Raw genomic sequence first — 12,525 nt, forward strand, 5'->3', positions numbered from 1 at the left:
AGTGTCAAGTCGGGCTGGTTTGATAGTACCAAGTGGCTCCTGCAATCCGCCATCCAGAAGCGGGGCAGGTGAGTTTTGTTTTCCAGGGAAACAAACCAAAGTTTGTGTCTGGGGTCCTAAGGCCCGAAGTGGCCGGCTGGCTCCTGAAAATCCTCGATATGCAGGATGGTACCCATTCCCAAGGTGGCACCAATGCCAAGTCGGGATGGTTTGATAGTAAGAAGTGTCTCCATCAATCTGCCATCCAGAAGCGGGGCAGCTGAGTTTTGTTTGCCAGAGAAAAGGGCTGTGGTTTGTGTTCAGGCGACTGTGGCTGTGAGAGGCCGGCTGGCTCCTGACAATCCACGATACGCAGGATGGTTCCCAGACCCAAGGTGGCACCAGTGCCAAGTCAGGCTGGTTTGTTAGTACCAAGTGCCTCCTGATGTCTGCCATCCAGAAGCGGAGCAGGTGAGTTTTGTTTGCCAGGGAACGGGAGGATGTTTGTGTTTGGGGGCCTATGGCCTGGAGTGGCCGTCTGGCTCCTGAAAATCCACGATACGCGGGAGTTTTCCCAGACCCAGGGTGGCACCACTGCCAAGTCGGGCTGGTTTGATAGTCCCAAGTGGCTCGTGCAATCTGCCATCCACAAGTGGGGCAGGTGAGTTCTGTTTGCCAGGGAAACGGGCCGAGGTTTATTTTTTGCGGCCTGTATCAGGGAGTGACCGGCTAGCTCCTGAAAATCCACGATACGCAGGATGTTTCCCAGACCCATGGTGGCAAAACTGCAAAGTCGGGCTGGTTGGATAGTACCAAGTGGCTCCTGTAATCTGCCATCCAGAAGTGGGGGAGGTGAGTTTTTTTGCCAGGAAAACAGGCCGTGGTTTGTGTTTTGGCGCCTATGGCTGGGAGTGGCCGGCTGGCTCCTGAAAATCCACGATACGCAAGATGGTTTCGCAGACCCAAGGTGGCACCAGCGCCAAGTCAGGCTTTTTTGATAGTACCAAGTGCTTCCTGCAATCTGCCATGCAGAAGCGGGGCAGCTGAGTTTTGTTTCCAAGGGAAAAGGGCAGTGGTTTTTGTTTCAACAACTGTGGCTTAGGGTAGCCGTGTGGCTCTTGAAAATCATTGATATGCAGGATGGTTCCCAGACCCAAGGTGGCACCAGTGCCAAGTCGCACTGGTTTGATAGTACCAAGTGGCTCCTGCAATCTGCCATGCAGAAGCGGGGCAGCTGAGTTTTGTTTGCAAGGGAAAAGGGCCGTGGACGGTGTTTGAAGACCTGTGGCTGGGAGTGGCCGGCTGGCTCCTGAAAATCTACGATAGGCAAGATGGTTCCCAGACCCATGTTGGCACCAGAGCCAAGTCAGGCTGCTTTGATAGAATCAAGTGCCTCCTGCAATCTGCCATCCAGAAACAGGGAAGGTGAGTTTTGTTTGCCAGAGAAAAGGGCCGTGGATTGTGTTTGGGGCCTGTGGCTGGGAGTGGCCTGCTGGATCCTGAAAATGCACTTTACGCAGGGTGGTTCCCAGACCCAAGGTAGCACCAGTGCCTAGTCAGGCTGGTTTGATAGTACCAAGTGGCTCCTGCAATCTGCCATCCAGAAGCAAGGCACCTGAGTTTTCTTTGCCAGGGAAACGGGCCGAGATTTGTGTCTGGGGGCTTAATGACATGGAGTGACCGGCTGGCTCCTGAAAATCTAGGAAAGGCAGGATGGTTGCCAGACCCAAGGTGGCACTTTTGCCAAGTCAGGCTGGTTTGATAGTACCAAGTGCCTCCTGCAATCTCCCATCCAGAAGCAGAGCAGCTAAATTTTGTTTGCCAGGGATACGGGCCTTAGATTGTGTTTTGGGGCCTGTGGCTGGGAGTGGCCGGCAGGCTCCTGAAAATCCATGATACGCGGGATGGTTCCCAGACCCATGGTAGCACCAGTGCCATGTCGGGCTGATTTGGCAGTTCCAAGTGGCTCCTGCAATCTGCCATCCAGAAGCGGGGCAGGTGACGTTTGTTTCCCAGGGAAAAGGGCCGAGGTTTGTGTTTGGGGGCCTATGGCTGGGAGTGGCCGGCTGGCTCCCGAATATCCACGATACGCGGGATGTTTCCCAGACCCAAGGAGGCACTAGTGCCAAGTCTGGCTGTTTTGATATTACCAAATGGCTCCTGTAGTCTGCATGATCACATGAAGGAATACTTTCTGGTGTCCGTACTGGGCCATATGCTCTTTCTTCTCTCCCTCAACTTCTCCATCACCTTTCATCTGTTTCACATGCGCTATCTTCAAGGTCCACAGGCTACTTTTCACACAATCTTCAGGCCTGATGTAGTAAGAATGATGAATAGAACTGAGCTGGGATCTATTTTCCAGTTTGGATAAAATGCATTCTGCACACAAATCCAAGGAGAAGGTGCTGCCCCGATGCCCAGAAATACTTTCACTCCTGCTAGTGTTCTATGTCAATCGCAACTTAGTCTGAAAGAAAAGCTTTTTCTCTGAGAGCATCTGAGAGGTTTGCATGAAGCGCTGATATCTGACATATGCAATTTTGAATAGGAGAGGAAAAAGAAAATGGCAAGGAGTTTTTAATTTTAGTGGTTTCAATTTTAATTTCCGTGCACTTTCTCAAAACTTGTCAGCTCAAATGTCCATCAACATCTTTTAGTCATCTGTAAGTCAGTATTCATATAAAATGTGCTTCAAATCCAAAGAATTTCAAATTTGCACTCCAAGTTTCTATGCCTAGATTTATGATTTCCTACACATATTAGATGAAAGGAAGGCCTTTTTTTACTGTGGGAGTGCTGGAACACTGGAACAGGTTGCCCAGAGAAGTTGTGGGTGTCCCATCCCTGAAAGTATTCAAGGTCAGCTTGGACGGGGCTTGGAGAAGCAACAAAGGAGAAGCTTGACGGTAGAGAAACAAAGTTGAACTATAGAAGAAACTCGGATTGAAGTATAGGAGCAAGTTTTCTCTCAGCTCTTGGGGTAAATTCAAAGTTGTACAAAATGACATTTATCTGTGATATTCACTACTGTAACAGAAAGTTTCATGAAAACTGTACAGAAGATAGCAAATTTTAAAAGAGATAAGAATTACAGCATAAAATCCATGGGATGGGTTACAACACGAGACACTCTCTAAGAGAAAATCTCTGTGTTTCAGCACTTCATCATGGTAAGATTTCATGAAGTGCCAAAGAAGGCGGCAAAATATCATTCGGGACATTATTTACTGGAATTCAGCCTGGCCATTAGTAGGAACTGGCTTTGAACACATCATGTAGATATACCACACACACTTTCCCTTCAGTGAAAAATTACTGTTTACAACGAATAAGGAATTGACGATCAAAACTGATTGAAAGCATCTTAAACATGTCAAGTATTTCATTGTAGATGATCTGTGATCCAAATGCTTCTTCCACCTTAGAGAGGGACAAAACAATTCTTCCATATCATGATGGTTTAAAATTGTATCAATCAATGTTTTCTGCTGAAAAGATATCATCTATTTTTTTCTATTTTTCGAAGAAAATATTCCTAGACATACAACAGGTGAGAATTAAGTAATTTTAAAGAAACAAATGAAATGAAAATATTCTGTAAACAGAATGAAATGAAAAGCTGTGTTTTAAATAGGAGCTAAATATTTAACAGAATTTTTGTACCAGGCATTTGAATTACTGCACCAGCTCTTTTGCCCATCAAGAGAGGCATTTAGCATTTCAGTCTTTTCCAAGGTGTCCATGATCTGCTATGCTGATCTCTGTGTGTGCCTAGGTGTGTGTGGAACGGGGGGCATGTGAAGGGGAGTGTGTATGTTTGCTTTACAATTGTTGTGGCAGATTCATGCCTCAGCTCCACATTTTGTTTTACAAAGGTCACGCCGAGTGGATATGAAGTTTCCTATCAACAAGAGATCAATTCCCAAATCATCCATTTGACTCTACCTTATAAATCATGTGCTTTGTTGCATATTTTATCAAATATACTTTCAAGCCAGATGGAGGAAGGAGGATGTGGGAATCCCTCCACCATCTTGCAACTTTTATGCAAGTAGGTTTTCAAGAAAATCATCATTTCTCTTATAAATATGTCTGGAACAGGCATGATGGTAGTGTCAACCTGTTGGAGTTTTTGTTGCTGGAAGAAGTTGTACAAAAGGATTGGTTTTTACATTGACCAGTTACTGAATCAAGCGCAGGAATACATTGGAAATTCAGCTGGGGGTTCCTTTCCCCAGCAGACTACTTCTAGAAGGAGCTTGTACACTGAAGCTGACTCTTTTGCTCTCTTTTTGTTTCTTTCCTGTTTTCTTGGCTTCTTTGCCACTATCTAGACAATTTTGGAACTTTTTCCCAACTGAAATGGTTTCAATAGTCTGATTGTGATCATACATTTTTACAAGGAATTTTTAAAATCTTTCCTCGAGTTCAGAAAGTCAAGGACTTAGGTCTTTTTCTTCCCTTATCAATATTGCAATGAAATTGATAAATAAAGACCAACTCTTTATTTTTGTTTTTAACCCAAGTAGATAATTCCCATCCATTCATCCATTTTGTGGACCAATAGTTGCCATTCTGATGGAAGTTTTCACTTCTTAACAATAGGCATTCTGTGACTATGTTGACAGCATTTTGGGTGAAGATCCTAACTGGTCTTAGATACACATAGGGAGAAATTTGCTCAGCCAGTGTCAGTCTTAAGCATGCGTCTCAGAAGATCTTTCTAGAGCTGGGAATTTTCCAATGAAAGGGATTCAGTTAGGGAAGAGACACTTGTGCCAGAGTTTTACATTCTTCTTGAACACTGCTTAAGGAACTTAGATGCCATGTCCATTTGGATCTCTGTCTGCACAGAACTTTGTCATGCCAGTGCTTGAAATGCATCTTGAAGAGAATTCACTAGCACAGAATGAATGAGAGTGGAAGGGGTTGGTGGGGCTAACCAGGCCCAACCCCCCTGCCTAAACCAGGATACCTAGAGCCTCTTGCCCAGGATTCTATCTGGGTGTACTTTTAATGTCTTCAAAGATCCAGGCTCCACAATCTTTCTGGGCAGTCTGTGCCGTGGTTCAGTCACCCTCACAGTAAAGAAACATTTACTGATGTTCAAAGGCAATCTCCTGTATTTCAGTGTGTGCCCACTGCCTCTTGTCTTTTCACTCAGCATCACTGAAAAGACACTGATTCCCTCCCCTTTGCACTATTGCTTCCATATGTATGTGTGCTGCCATGTAGAGATATGTCAAAAACCTCCCTGAAGCCCAGGCAGATAATATTCCCTTCATCTACCAACCAAGTTGATTCATCAGAGGAGATTAAAGTGATGTTCAGCATGAAATTCCCCTAAATAATCATGCAAACTACATCATTTTGTCATCTTTCAAGTGCCTGGCAAGGTTTTCCAGGAAGAGCTGCTACATCAACATCCTGGGGATAAAAAAGAGTCTGGCAGGTTTGTACTATTTTGCGTCCCCCTAATTGCCTTTTTTGAAGATGGGTGTCATTTGCTTACATCCAGTCCCGAGCCTCTCTTGCCGTCTACATCTTAGCAAAAAGCTTTTCCACTATGTCTGGCTAGGAAAAACTGTGCCAGCACAGAAAACAACTCCCATCGTGTTCTAGACGTTGCACGGAGGTCTGCCAAGTGTTTGGCAGGAAGAAAAGAAAAGTTGTCCAAAACAGCTTCCAATCGAATGTTCATGTGATTGGAAAAGTCAGGAGAGTGCAAAGGTACTGTTTTCTATCATTTGGCAAGCTGCGCACACAATCCCAGTGTTGTACAGCTTCCTTCTTCACCTTTCTGAAGCTGCCGCTCTCTCCGGTTCCTGGAGGCGAAGAAGCTGCTGCTTCGCGCAAAGACGATTGTGCCGGTCACAGTGCTCTCCGAAGCGCTACTTCTGCCGAAAGACGCCAGGTAGCATCTTTTAGTTCCGGAGAGCAGCGTACCTTCGTATTTAGCGTCTCTTCTCGTCTACATCTCAGCAGAAAGCATTTCCAATATGTCTGGCTAGGACAATCTGTGCCAGAACAGAAAACATCTCCAATCGTGTTCTAGACATTGCACGGAGGTCTGTCAAGTGTTTGGCAGGAAGAAAAGAAAAGTTGTCCAAAACAGCTTATGCAGGATGTTTCCCAGACCCAAGGTGGCACAAGTGCCAAGTCAGGCTGGTTTCATAGTACAGAGTGGCTCCTGCAATCTGCCTTCCAGAAGCGGGGGGGTGACTTCTGTTTCCCAGGGAAAAGGGCCGAGATTTTTTTTGGTAGCCTGTGTCTGGGAGTGACCGGTTAGCTCCATAACATCCACCATACGCAGGATGTTTGCACAACCCAAGGTGGCACCAGTGCCAAGTCGGGCTGGTTTGACAGTTCCAAGTGGCTCCTGCAATCTGCCATCAACAAGTGGGGGAGCTGAGTTTTGTTTGTCAGGGAAACGGGCCGAGGTTTGCGTCTGGGGGCCTATGGCCCGGAGTGGCCAGCTGCCTCCTGAAAATCTACCATACGCAGGATGGTTCTCAGACCCATGTTGGCACCAGTACCAAGATGGGATGGCTTGATAGTACCAAGTGGCTCCTGCAATCTGCCATCCAGAAGAGCGGCATGTGAGTTTTTTTTGCCAGGGAAACGGGCCGAGATTTGTGTTTGGGGCCTATGGCCGGCAGTGTCCTGCTGGCTCCTGAAAATTTATGATAGGCAGGATGGTTCCCCGCCCCAAGGTTACACCAGTGCGAAGTCGGGCTGGTTTGATACTATCAAGTGGCTCCTGCAATCTGCCATCCAGAAGCGGGGCAGCTGAGTTTTTTTTGCCAGAGGAAAGGGCCGTGGTTTGTGTTTTGGGGCCTATGGCTGGGAGTGGACGGCAGGCTCCTGACTATCCACGATACGCAGGATGGTTCCCAGTCCTAAGCTGGCACCAGTGCCACGTCAGGCTCGTTTTTCTGTACAAAGTGGCTCCTACAATCTGCCATCCAGAAGCGGGGAGGGGTGAGTTTTGTTTTCCAGAGAAACCGGCTATAGTTTGTGTTCAGGCGCCTGTGACTGTGAAAGGCCGGCTGGCTCCTGAACATCCACGATACGCAGGATTGTTCCCAGACCCAAGGTGGCATGAGTTCCAAGTCATGCTGGTTTGATAGTACCAAGTGGCTCGTGCAATCTGCAATTCAGAAGCGGGGAAGCTGAGTTTTGATTGAAAGGGGAAAGGGCCGTGGTTTGTGTTTGAGGGCCTGTGGCTCGGAGTGGCGTGCTGGCTCCTGAAAATCCACGATAGGCAGGATGGTTCCTAGACCGAAGGTGGCACCAGTGCCAAGTCGGGCTTGTTTGAGACTATCAAGTGGCTCCTGCAATCTGCCATCCAGAATCTGCTTGTGGATGGCAGATTGCAGGGCCCACTTGGAACCTTAAAACCAGCCCAACTTGGCACTGGTGCAACCTTGGGTCTGGCAAACATCCTGCCTATCGTAGATGTTAAGGAGCCAGCCGGCCACTCCAGCCATAGAACCCCAGACAGAAAGCTCAGACCGTTTCTCTGGCAAACAAAACTCACCTGCCCTGCTTCTGGATGGCAGATTGCAGGAGCCACTAGGTGCTATCAAACCAGCCCAATTTGGCACTGTTGTCACCTTGGGTCTGGGAACCATCCTGTGTATCGCGGATTTTCAAGGGCCAGGCGGCCACTCCCAACCACAGGCCCCCAAACACAAACCACAGCCCTTTTCCCTGGCAAACAAAACTCAAATGCACTGCTTCTGGATGGCAGATTGCAGGAGCCACTTGGTACTCTCAAACCAGCTCGACTTGGCCCTGGCGCCAACATGGGTCTGGAAACCATCCTGCGTATTGTTGATTTTCAGGAGCCAGCCGGCTACTCCCAGCCACAGGCCCTCAAACAAAATCCACGGCCCTTTTCCCTTGCAAACAAAACTCAGCTATCCCGCCTCAGCATGGCAGATTGCAGGAGCCACATGGTACTATCAAACCAGCGTGTCTTGGTACTGTTGCAATCTCGGGTCTGGGAAACATCCTGCCTATCGTAGATTTTCATGAGCCAGCAGGCCACTCCAAGCCACTGGCCCCAAACACAAACCGCGGCCCTTTTCTCTGGCAAAAAAATCTCAGCTAGCCCGCTTCTGGATGGCAGATTGCAGGAGCCACTTGGCCATACCAAACCTGCCTGTCTTTGTACTGGTGCCACCTTTGGTCTGGGAACAATCCTGCGAAAGCTCTTTTGGACGACTTTTCTTTTCTTCCTGCCAAACACTTGGCAGACCTCCGTGCAACGTCTAGAACACGATGGGAGTTGTTTTCTGTGCTGGAACAGTTTTTCCTAGCCAGACAGAGTGGAAAAGCTTTCTGCTAATATGTAGACTACAAAAGACGCTAAACACGAAAGTACGATGCTCTCCGGAGCTAAAAGCCACTGCCGGGCGTCTTTCGGCAGAAGCCGCGCTAAGGAGAGCACTGTGACCGGCACAATCGTCTTTGCGCGAAGTAGCCGCTTCTTCGCCTCTGGGAGTCGGAGAGAGCGGCAGCTTCGGAAAGGGGAAGAAGGAAGCTGTACAACACTGGGATTGTATGCGCAGCTTGCCGACTGATAGAAAACAGTACCTTTGCTCTCTCCTGACTTTTCCAATCACATGAACATTCGATTGGAAGCTGTTTTGGACAACTTTTCTTTTCTTCCTGCCAAACACTTGGCAGACCTCCGTGCAACGTCTAGAACACGATGGGAGTTGTTTTCTGTGCTGGCACAGTTTTTCCTAGCCAGACATAGTGGAAAAGCTTTTTGCTAAGATGTAGACGGCAAGAGAGGCTCGGGACTGGATGTAAGCAAATGACACCCATCTTCAAAAAAGGCAATTAGGGGGACGCACAATAGTACAAACCAGCCAGCCTCTTTTTTATCCCCAGGATGTTGATGAAGCAGCTCTTCCTGGAAAACCTTGCCAGGCACTTTAAAGATGACAAAATAATGTAGTTTGCATGATTATTTAGGGGAATTTCATGCTGAACATCACTTTAAACTCCTCTGATGAATCAACTTGACTGGTTGATGAAGGGAATATTATCTGCCTGGGCTTCAGGGAGGTTTTTGACATATCTCTACATGGCAGCACACATACATATGGAAGCAATAGTGCAAAGGGGAGGGAATCAGTGTCTTTTCAGTGATGCTGAGTGAAAAGACAAGAGGCAGTGGGCACACACTGAAATACAGGAGATTGTCTTTGAACATCAGTAAATGATTCTTTACTGTGAGGGTGACTGAACCACGGCACAGACTGCCCAGAAAGATTGTGGAGCCAGGATCTTTGAAGACATTAAAAGTACACCCAGATAGAATCCTGGGCAAGAGGCTCTAGGTATCCTGGTTTAGGCAGGGGGGTTGGGCCTGGTTAGCCCCACCAACCCCTTCCACTCTCATTCATTCTGTGCTAGTGAATTCTCTTCAAGATGCATTTCAAGCACTGGCATGACAAAGTTCTGTGCAGACAGAGATCCAAATGGACATGGCATCTAAGTTCCTTAAGCAGTGTTCAAGAAGAATGTAAAACTCTGGCACAAGTGTCTCTTCCCTAACTGAATCCCTTTCATGGGAAAATTCCCAGCTCTAGAAAGATCTTCTGATACGCATGCTTAAGACTGACGCTGGCTGAGCAAATTTCTCCCTACGTGTATCTAAGAGCAGTTAGGATCTTCACCCAAAGTGCTGTCAACATAGTCACAGAATGCCTATTGTTAAGAAGTGACAACTTCCATCAGAATGGCAACTATTGGTCCACAAAATGGATGAATGGATAGGAATTATCTACGTGGGTTAAAAACAAAAATAAAGAGTTGGTCTTTATTTATCAATTTCATTGCAATATTGATAAGGGAAGAAAAAGACCTAAGTCCTTGACTTTCTTAACTCGAGGAAAGATTTTAAAAATTCCTTGTAAAAATTTATGATCGCCATCAGACTATTGAAACCATTTCAGTTGGGAAAAAGTTCCAAAATTGTCTAGATAGTGGCAAAGAAGCCAAGAAAACAGGAAAGAAACAAAAAGAGAGCAAAAGGGTCAGCTTCAGTGTACAAGCTCGTTCTAGAAGTAGTCTGCTGGGAAAAGGAACCCCCAGTTGAATTTCCAATGTATTCCTGCGCTTGATTCAGTAACTGGTCAATGTAAAAACCAATCTTTTTGTACAACTTCTTCCAGCAACAAAAACTCCAACAGGTTGACACTACCATCATGTCTGTTCCCCAGACATATTTAAAAGAGAAATGATGATTTTTTTGAAAACCTACTTGCATAAAAGTTGCAAGATGGTGGAGGGATTCCCACATCCTCCTTCCTCCATCTGGCTTGAAAGTATATTTGATAAAATATGCAACAAAGCACATGATTTATAAGGTAGAGTCAAATGGATTATTTGGGAATTGATCTCTTGTTGATAGTAAACTTCATATCCACTCGGCGTGACCTTTGTAAAACAAAATGTGGAGCTGAGGCATGAATCTGCCACAACAATTGTAAAGCAAACATACACACTCCCCTTCTCATGCCCCCCCTTCCACACACACCTAGGCACACACAGAGATCAGCATAGCCGATCATGAACACCTTGGAAAAGACTGAAATGCTAAATGCCTCTCTTGATGGGCAAAAGAGCTGGTGCAGTAATTCAAATGCCTGGTACAAAAATTCTGTTTAATATTTAGCTTCTATTTAAAACACAGCTTTTCATTTCATTCTATTTACAGAATATTTTCATTTCATTTGTTTCTTTAAAATTACTTAGTTCTCACCTGTTGTATGTCTAGGAATATTTTCTTCGAAAAATAGAAAAAAGTAGATGATATCTTTTCAGCAGAAAACATTGGTTGATACAATTTCAAACCATCATGATATGGAAGAATTCTTCTGTCCCTCTCTAAGGTGGAAGAAGCATTTGGATCACAGATCATCTACAATGAAATACTTGATATGTTTAAGATGCTTTCAATCAATTTTGATCGTCAATTGCTTATTTGTTGTAAACAGTAATTTTTCAGTGAAGGGAAGGTGTGTGTGGTATATCTGCATGATGTGTTCAAACCCAGTTCCTACTAATGGCCAGGCTGAATTCCAGTAAATAATGTCCCGAATGATATTTTGCCGCCTTCTTTGGAACTTCATGAAATCTTACCATGATGAAGTGCTGAAACACAGAGATTTTCTCTTAGGGAGTGTCTCATGTTGTAACCCATCCCATGGATTTTATGCTGTAATTCTTATCTCTTTTAAAATTTGCTATCTTCTGTACAGTTTTCATGAACCTTTCTGTTACAGTAGTGAATATCAAAGATAAATGTCATTTTGTACAACTTTGAATTTACCCCAAGAGCTGAGAGAAAACTTGCTCCTATACTTCAATCCGAGTTTCTTCTATAGTCCAACTTTGTTTCTCTACCGTCAACCTTCTCCTTTGTTGCTGCTCCAAGCCCCGTCCAAGGTGACCTTGAATACTTTCAGGGATGGGACACCCACAACTCCTCTGGGCAACCTGTTCCAGTGTTCCAGCACTCCCACAGTAAAAAAGGCCTTCCTTTCATCTAATATGTGTAGGAAATCATAAATCTAGGCATAGAAACTTGGAGTGCAAATTTGAAATCCTTTGGATTTGAAGCACATTTTATATGAATACTGACTTACAGATGACTAAAAGATGTTGATGGGCATTTGAGCTGACAAGTTTTGAAAAAGTGCACGGAAATTAAAATTGAAACCACTAAAATTAAAAACTCCTTGCCATTTTCTTTTTCCTCTCCTATTCAAAATTGCATATGTCAGATATCAGCGCTTCATGCAAACCTCTCAGATGCTCTCAGAGAAAAAGCTTTTCTTTCAGACTAAGTTGCGGTTGGCGTAGAACACTAGCAGTAGTGAAAGTTTTTCTGGGCATCGGGGCAGCACCTTCTCCTTGGATTTGTGTGCAGAATGCATTTTATCCAAACTGGAAAATAGATCCCAGCTCTGTTCTATTCATCATTCTTACTACATCAGGCCTGAAGATTGTGTGAAAAGTAGCCTGTGGACCTTGAAGATAGCGCATGTGAAAAAGATGAGAGGTGATGGAGAAGTTGAGGGAGAGAAGAAAGAGCATATGTCCCAGTACGGACAGCAGAAAGTATTTCTTCACGTGATCATGGGAGATTGCAGGAGCCACTTGGTACTACCAACCAGCCTGACTTGGCACTGGTGTCACCTTGGGTCTGGCAAGCATCCTGCCTATCCCAGATTTTCAGCAGCCAGCCGGTCACTCCAGGCCGTACGCCCCCAGACACAAACCTCGGCCTGTTTCCCTGGCAAAAAAAAATCAGCGGCCCCGCTTCTGGATGGCAGATTGCAGGAGCCACTTGGTACTATCAACCAGCCTGACTTGGCACTGGTGTCACCTTGGGTCTGGGAACCATCCTGCGTATCGTGGATTATCAAGAGCATGCCGGCCACTCCAACCACAGGCCCACAATCAGAAACCACGGCCCTTTTCCCTTGCAAACAAAACTCACCCGCCCCGCTTCTGGAT

The sequence above is a fragment of the Melospiza melodia genome, chromosome W (assembly GCF_035770615.1).
Source record: "Melospiza melodia melodia isolate bMelMel2 chromosome W, bMelMel2.pri, whole genome shotgun sequence".
In the NCBI taxonomy this organism is placed as follows: Eukaryota; Metazoa; Chordata; class Aves; order Passeriformes; family Passerellidae; genus Melospiza; species Melospiza melodia.